General features: G+C 39.1%; 1 non-coding gene across 1 annotated transcript; it reads right to left on the bottom strand.

The window, feature by feature from the left end:
• Positions 1-533: 533 nt before the first annotated feature.
• On the bottom strand, positions 534-640 carry LOC141603704 (small nucleolar RNA R71). The gene has a single exon (XR_012525561.1). It is a non-coding gene; the product is annotated as a small nucleolar RNA R71 (small nucleolar RNA).
• Between the last annotated feature and the right edge of the window lie 8,207 nt (positions 641-8,847).

Raw genomic sequence — 8,847 nt, 5'->3', positions numbered from 1 at the left:
GCCGTTGCCGGGGAGCAAAGGCTAGATATTAATCGTTTTGTTCTAGTTTAGACTAGGTCTTTCTTTGTTACTAATCCCTTTCTTGAGTAGTGGAAGGTGTTTTAGAAGAACCGGGTAATCTTGAGTTCTTTGAGATTCCATTTGGAATTCCCGAAGAAGCAACAATGGCCGCGGTTCCTATGAGAGATAATTTGGCTCCGAAGAAGGTGGTGAACCCAAGTATTGTCAAGCCACCTATTCAAGCCAATAACTTTGATGTGAAGGCTACTTTGTTGCAACTAGTCCAAGGAAACCAATTCGGAGGGGGAGCCACCGAAAACCCCAATGAACATCTTAATGAATTCTTGGATAGTTGTGACATGTTCAAAGCAAATGGAGTGTCGGAGGATGCCATCCGCCTTAGACTCTTTCCTTATTCCTTGAGGGGGAGTGCTAAGGAATGGTTGAAGAGTTGTGAGCCCGATTCATTTAAAACTTGGAATGATGTCTCCAAGGCCTTCTTGAACAAGTACTTTCCACCACAAAGGACCGCAAGAATCAAGTGTGAGCTCCAAGGCTTCACCCAACATGATGATGAGACCCTTTACGAGGCATGGGAAAGGTATAAGGGACTCCAAAGGTTGTGTCCTCACCACGGGATCGGAGATGATGAGTTGATCAACAACTTTTATGAGGGGTTGAGCAATGAAATGAAAATGAACCTAGATTCCGGCTCGGGAAAGGGGGCATTAGACAAAATTGATCACAAGACGGCTAAGGAGCTTATAGAAGAGATGGCATCCCGTACTTTTCATTGGAATAATGATCGTCACAAGAGGAAAGGGAAGTCCAATGTGGAATCAACAAACAATGTGGAAGTTAAGGGGTTGATAGAAGAACTCAAGCAACAAATTGCTTTGTTGAACTCAAGCAACACCTCAAGAAACTCTTCATCAAATTGGTCACAAGTGTATTGTTGTGAGATTTGTGGAGATCAAGGGCATCCACCAAATGAATGTCCTTTGATGATGGGAGAGGCAAATTGTATGGAGCAAGTGAATGGAGTGTGGGAATCAATTCCGGCTAGACAAGCATTCAACAACAATCAATACCATCCCGGAATGAGAACCCACCCAAATTTTTCTCATGGCTCACAAAATGTCCAAAACCCCACTTTCCAACCAAAATCACAATTTACACCAAATTTCCAAGCCCAAAATCAAAATCCCACCTTTCAACCAAGACCACTATTTCAACCACTCAATCAACCAATTGACCCACCATTTCAACAAAATTCCCAACAATTTCAACAAAATTCTCAACCTTTTCAACAATCCACCCAACTTAAATCAAACATGGAGCTCATGATAGAGCAATTGATGAATTCTCAAACCCAATTCATCACTCATTCCAACCAAAGGCAAGAGGAGGCCACATCTTCTATCAACCAACTAAGGACTCAAATGCAAGCCTCCCAAAGAATGACGGATAATCAAATCTCTCAATTGGCTTCTCAAATAAGTCAATTTCAAGCCTCAAATGGAAAGTTTCCGGGTAAAACCACGGAGAACCCAAAGACAATTAATGCTATACATTTGAGGAGTGGTAGGGAGTTGGAAGACCGGGTGTTCGTAAAGAGGAAAAAGAGTCGCAAACCGGAAGTTGTGGTTGAACCACAAAAAGTGGTTGAAGATGATCTTGTAGAGGTTGTTGTGGAAACTCCCATGGTAGTTGATGAACCTACCAAAATTGTTGAAGAACCCAAGGAACAAGTTGTGAGAACATATGTGCCACCAATTCCTTTTCCTCAAAGGTTGGCAAGAGCAAAGCTTGAGCAAAAGTATGGGAAATTCATGCACATGATGAAAGGTGTGAACATCACCATGCCTTTTATTGATGCCATCAAGGAGATACCCGCATATGGAAAATTCTTGAAGGAGTTGATTTCCAACAAAAATTCATTGGGTCCAAGTACCATGGTCAATTTATCACAAGAATGTAGTGCTATCCTATTGCACAAGATGCCACCAAAGCTTGAAGATCCGGGTAGTTTTTCCATACCATGCACAATTGGGACCGTTCATATTGAGAGAGCCTTATGTGACTTGGGGGCAAGCATTAGCCTCATGCCTCTCAATATCTTCAAGAAATTGAAGGGTTTTGAACTTTCACCTACAAGAGTATCTTTGCAACTTGCGGATAGATCGGTGAGGTATCCAATTGGCCTTGTGGAAGATGTACCACTCAAAGTGGGAAAGCTTGTGATACCTTGCGACTTCTATGTGATGGATATTCCCGAGGATTCCAAAATTCCTATCATCCTAGGACGCCCTTGCCTTGCTACGGGAGGTGTCTTGATTGATGTGAAAAATGGCAAACTATCTCTTCAAGTTGGTGATGACAAGATAGAATTCTCCTTGGAAAACTCCATGAAATCTCCTTCTATGAGTGACTCTTGTTGTAGAGTGGATGTGTTGGAGGATTGTTTGAATGAGCATAATCTTGAGCCTTCATATTTGGACCCATTTGAAGTTTGTCAAACCAAGGAGGGGGATGGAGTTGATGATGTGTTGGGAGTTGATGTGAAGGAAGATTTGGGTGAATATGATTCAAGAAAAGATGAATTTGAAGACCAAATTGATGATGAGATTGAATTATATTTGAACTCTCCGGATTCATTTGTTCTAAGCTCTTTTGAAGGTGAACCTTGGTTGGATAACTCTTCAAGTGATTGGGAAGCTCAAATCGATGCCTTGGAGGCGGCTCTCAATGGAAATAGTTCGGGTCAAAAGGAGAGTCAAGAGAATGAGGATAAAAATGACAACATCATGAACCTCAATATTGAGAAATTGACTCCTCCACCTACTATTCCCTACCATTTTCCTTACTTTGGTGACCAAGAAGAGAGTTGCCCAACAAGTGAAACTTATGAGATTCCGTTCCTCCTACCACCTAACTACCATTCCAAGTTTAAGGGTTCTAACCATCAAAAGGACCCTAGAAAGGAAGCCAAGGAGGGTAAGAGGGAGTATGATAAGAAGTGTTGGAAGAGAGGTCGGGTGCGGTTTGCTATAGCTTGGCACTACTTGTGTCTAGTTGAAGGTTTTGATAGAGCATTTGACCGTCTCCTCCGTGCCTTGAGTGACATGGATCATGCTACTTGGAATTTCAAACAACAAAATTTTGCATGAGAGGTTTGGTGGAGTCCCTCAAGAACCACTAAATTGTATGTATTCTCTTCCCTTACTTATAATTTACTTGCATTTTAATTTTATTATAAAAAAAAAAAAAAAAAAAAAACATAAAAAAATTCAAAAAAAAATTCAAAAACATGTATTTCATTTCGAAATTTCCTCCACACATTTATTTCCATTTGAAATATGTAAATAAATAAGTGTGGGGAGGAAATTCCATCATTTAAAAATACCAAAAACATGTTATTTATTTTCAAATATTCAAAAAAATCAAAAACACGTTTTTACATTTTGGAAAATTCAAAACCAACAAAAATATGTTATTTATTTTTCTTATTCTCTCCCTATACTTTGTTCCATTGAGGACAATGTAAATTTCAAGTGTGGGGAGGGAAATATCCACTTTGTGCATATTGTTTATATTTGTATATATAGTTGTTAATTTGAGAAAATTACAAAAATCCCTAAAAAATTGAAAAATTTAAAAAAATTTCAAAAAAATTGCATTGTTTATACTATATATATTGCATTTATCCTAACCATTTTGATAGGCAACACATGAATCATCGGAGAAGACGCTTGGTAAAATTCTTCCAATTCTTTCTCCTTTATCCTTCCTTTTCTTTTTGTATATATAAGCATGGAGGAGGACGGGATATGTGATGTGGGTGTTCCTTTTGGGAACCGTTTTGGATATGCGTGTGTTGTTGGTGTGTTGTTAGGACTAAAACTTGTATGCATTTAGATTAGACATGTATATATGTGTTCACTCTTGCATTCACATAGTTTGTTCATATGTTTAGTTGCATTTCATACACGTTGCATCTCGTATGTAAATAGTTGCATAGATGGTCTAAATGTGGAGGGTATATGTCGTCAATGATGATAATTGTTTTGCCCGTGTCATTTCCCTCTTGATAGCTCGTGCCTTTTGATGACACATGTTAGGGTTTTTGCTTGCAAAACCCTAAGTCTAGCTTAACAACCAAGTTGCGACCACCTTGTGAGACCGTATTAGGCCCGAGACTTGACCTAGGTCCGATATAGCTACTAAAATGTGAGGATAGAGCCTCCTTATGGCCGGTCCATCTAACCGGTTCCGTTTAGGTTATGAGAGTAGTTCTCCTTACGTGGTATGTCATGTTAAAACGCACAAGTATGGTGCTCATTCCTTACCGTAGAAGTGTCGGTGTGCATATTGAGACATATTTGTTCAAATAAAGTAACCTCACAATAGCCAAATAAGCTTTTGTTATGCCCTTGAGTCAATCATTCCCTTTTGTTAACCCATTTTGAGCCTAAGCCTTATCGTTTCTATTGCCAACAAATTAACTACATCCCATAAACAACTCACCTTGGTTGAGTAGTTCGTCATTGTGGTTCTTTTGTGGAGTATATTTGGGTTGAAATTTTGACTCTCCTTGAGGTGTATGATCTTAATGTCACATGAGTGAAATGCAACTTTGGCTACTTTTGTCTAATAAGAGGTGAACAAGTCGTGAAAAAAATGCAAGAAAGAAATTCAAATAGAAAAAGAAAAAAAAAATGTAAGAAAGAAAATCAAAGAGAAAAGAAAAAAAAAAAATGAAGAAGAAGAAAAACAAATAGAAAAAGAGAAAAAATGAAAAAGCAAAAAGAAAAGAATGTATATTTTTATCTCAAATAAAGGGTTGGTAATTTGCAAAATTGAGTTTGTTTTGAAGAGGAATTGAATGCTTTTTGAAAATGGCAATCTTGCCATATTTTGTGGAGGAATTCATTTGCATTGGTTGAGTTTAATGAATTGGTTAGATGTGGCGACTACTCGATCTTTAGCCCCACATTTCCTAAAAACGGTGCTTGCACCAACCCCTTTTCACCTAACCCAAGCCCCATTACAACCCGGTTGTCTCTCTTGTATGTGCATCATTTGACATTTTTCTTGCGGATATTGGATATAGTACCATATTAGATTGCGGGCATGCTTCGCAAGTCGAGTTAGGAGAGTGATTTTGGCTACTTTTGTCACAAAAATTACCCCGTTCTTTCATTTGAGTGACTAGTGAAACCCGTGAGAGTCGGTCTTTGGTCTCTTTTTGGTCAAAGGTTTGATATGGAGTCGAATCTTGCGTGTGTCGTGTCATTCTTGGGAGTATAGCGAAGTATTTCCCCTTTCCCGCCTAGAATTTGTTTCTAAGGCACCTCGTGTCGTCAATGTTGGGTACTTGAGCTAGAATTAGGGAGTTGACACCTTGGTAAGACCCAGAGATGACATCCTCCACTAATGACTCTCTTTATTCGACTTTTGAATGTAAAACGGCCGCTTAGATGAGGAAAGCGGTTTGACTTTTTGTGATGCATCTCATATGTTGATTCGTGCTTAAATGTCGGATGTATCGAAAATTTTCCGCAAGCCCCCACTTGCCTTGCATAGGAATGCATACCTCATTGTATTTCAATGTGAGTTGAAGGGACGGAGAAGGCCCGTTAATTGCCTCTCATCGGATATTATTAGTTTAGCTAGTCTTTTATATTAAGGGTCTTAGTCTAATTTAATGAGCTTACTCGAGGACGAGTAAGGTTTAAGTGTGGGGAGATTTGATAAGTAGCATTTTAGTCGTATTTTGCCTCGCATTTATACCTAATTCCGACTCGATTTTGTGTGTTTAATTGTCTAATAAGCTCATTTAATTACTAATTTATAATAATTAATCGTATTAGTTATATTTATTAATTAGTTGGAGTTTTATTTAATAATTAACATTAATATCGTTTCATTATAATTTGTAGGCGAGGCGATATAATAAAGTGGAGATTCGAGTAAGAATAAAAGGGAACGGAAATCAAGGAGTGAGACGGGTCATGGAGCAAAGCGTGTAAATCAAATGAAAACCAAAGAAATGGTCCAACAAAATCTGACCATTTGACAAAGTCAACCCCAACCCCTCCCCTGCATCATCATCAACAACACGCAACAACTCAACAACAACCTTCATCAACATTATCAACCATGCCCATTCATCCATCACCATTAACATTCCTTCATTTTCCCATTCACACCATTGTCCACCATTAACACCATGCATCATTCCAACAACCCGACAACACCATACAACCCCTGCACTTCGACAACTGCAAACCACCATTACCACGCACCCATCCATTCCTCTGTAATCAACCTCCATCACCATTAACTCACCTCCATGGCCGTACCCATCAACCACCACCGACTCCATTGTCGTCCTCTACAACCCATTACCACCACGACATCAATTCCCTCACCTCTGCACCACCTTGTCGACACCTGCATCTCGCCACAACCAAGACAACAACTCGACAACAGCGGCAGCAGCACCCAGAAATCATCCATCCGCCATTACCATCCTCCATTCAACCTTCATCTTCAACCTCCATCAATTACCACGACATCACCATTTGCCCATTCATTCACTAATCAAACTCCGTCACCACAACAATCAATCACCAGTGAATTAATTAATTTCGACCTCAGATTCGAACTCGGGATCCAAACTGAGCTTTTATGAAGCTATGTTGCTCCATGCCGGTGCCCCGGCAGTCGACACCCTCAACCGGCATAACACACCCATTTTTCCTCCTTTTTGCAATGGCCTCGCTACCGGTATAGGGACCGGCAGCCGTCATACCGGCAAAACGCACCAATTCAACTCCCTCGCATCATTTTTGTGTTCCATGCCGGTGCCCCGGCAGCCGGCTAGCCGGCACAACACACTTCAAGCTTATTTCTTCCCTTTGCTTCATTGACCTCGCTGCCGGCACAAGCCCCGGCCGCCGGCGTGCCGGCAGGACACCCCTTTTGCTGCATTTGGTTCACACGCGTGTTTCCCTTCCCCTTTTTTTCCTTTTTTTCCTTTTTCTTTGTTTTTTTTCCATTTGTTTTGTTGGTGTAATTTGTGTCGATTAGTTTTGTAGTTAGGATTAGAGTTATTATTATTATTATTATTAGATTAATACTATTATTATTAGGTTGTATTAGTGGTAGTATTAGACTAGTATAAAAGACCCAACATTACTACCCATTAAGGGGGATTACACAATTACTACCTTAGAATTAGATTAGAAATTAGTCCCTCCATTATTATTCTCTCAATATTGTAAAACCCTCATAATTCCTCTCTTATTTTCATTCAATAAAAAGTTGTTATCTTTCTTTAATTATTAGTTTAATTCTTCTTTTGTTCATTCAAGTTTCTCTCTTTTCATTAGTTTACAATTAGTAATTTTTGGGTAGTATTTGGGAGAATTGAAGAATCCTTCCATATTTCAATCCAAGTTCCTTTCTTTTGCAATTAAGTGGTATAATTTCTCTTCCTTATTTCATTTGTTTACATTTTGTTTTTCTCTTAATTCTTATTTAGTGGTTCATGTTAGAAATCTACTTCTTGTTGTTTAATTGATGCTAATCTCTCTCTTGTTCATCTTTTCTTTGTTTTCCATTGTTGGTTGCTCTCAAAGATTGAATCTTTGAATTTCTCATGTTAAAGATTGAGTCTTTGAGTTTATTGAGTTAAAGTTTGTGCCTTTAGTTTAATCTTCATTGTCTCTTAAATTAAATTGTCTTTCCTTATAATTTAAGTTGGATTGTTGCATGATTAGTAATAGGATTTCTTCTTCCACCATGTTTATGCTCAAAGTTTCCATCTTTGTTGTTTCTCTTGCAATTAGGACCATGATTAGTGAGTAGTCTTCTACTAGGACTCGGTTTGACCCGACATGAGTAATTTCACTAATTGAATCTCATGAAGGCTAATTATTTGGGGAAATTGGTGAGGGTAGTTTAGAGGAAATACATGGTTTAAGGATCGATTTTGGGTAGTGTCGACTTGTAACCCTTGTCCACCAACGAGAGTTGGTTAGGTTGTAAATTGGATACCCGGAATTTGTCCTTGTCACCAACCAAGGTTGAGACCGAAAGGGAGAACTAAGGGAGGGTGCCTCTAGACTAGCGTTTGAAATCGACCCTCGAGAGAGGGAGTGGGATGACCCGGAATACGATGGGGGCTTAATGACCTTGACCGATTTCTTGACCTCCTTGGAAAAGTGCACGTTTTTGGGGTAGTTGAGTCTTGAGTTAGGGATTCCGACCTTCGAACCCGAGAGGGGGGTTGGTGGGTAGTGCTAGTGTCCTACTTCGAACCCGAGAGGGGGGTCTTAGGCGAATTAGAGCCATCTCCTCCTTACTTGTCTACCCGAGTGATTAGCCTAGGGAATTAGTATGTGGAATTACGAATTGTTGTGGGAGAACCGAGTTCTAGGCCTTTTATTCATTTGATTTACAACTTTATTCCTCTCTTACTCATTTATCATCTTTTATTAATTTGCATTTTATTTTATTTAGTTTAGTTGTTTAGTTTAAAACCTCATCCAAATATTGTCGACTTAGCTAAACTTTATTCCTCTCTTACTCATTTATCATCTTTAGTTAATTTGCATTTTATTTCATTTATGTTAGTTGTTTAGTTTTTAACCTCATCCAAATATTTCCGACTTAGCTAAACAAAGATTTAAAACGATTAGTAATCACCCATGCTCCCTGTGGATTCGACCTCGACTACCCTACTACATTAGTTGAGTTATTTGTTTGATCGGGGGAGTGCGACAAACCCCGCGATCACCTACGGAGGACTAAGGATTGGGTATTGACTTATGGAGGAGA

The sequence above is a fragment of the Silene latifolia genome, chromosome 9 (genome assembly GCF_048544455.1).
Source record: "Silene latifolia isolate original U9 population chromosome 9, ASM4854445v1, whole genome shotgun sequence".
Lineage (NCBI taxonomy): Eukaryota > Viridiplantae > Streptophyta > Magnoliopsida > Caryophyllales > Caryophyllaceae > Silene > Silene latifolia.
Note: the sequence above shows the minus strand (reverse complement) of the source record. Positions and strands in the feature narration are given on the sequence as shown.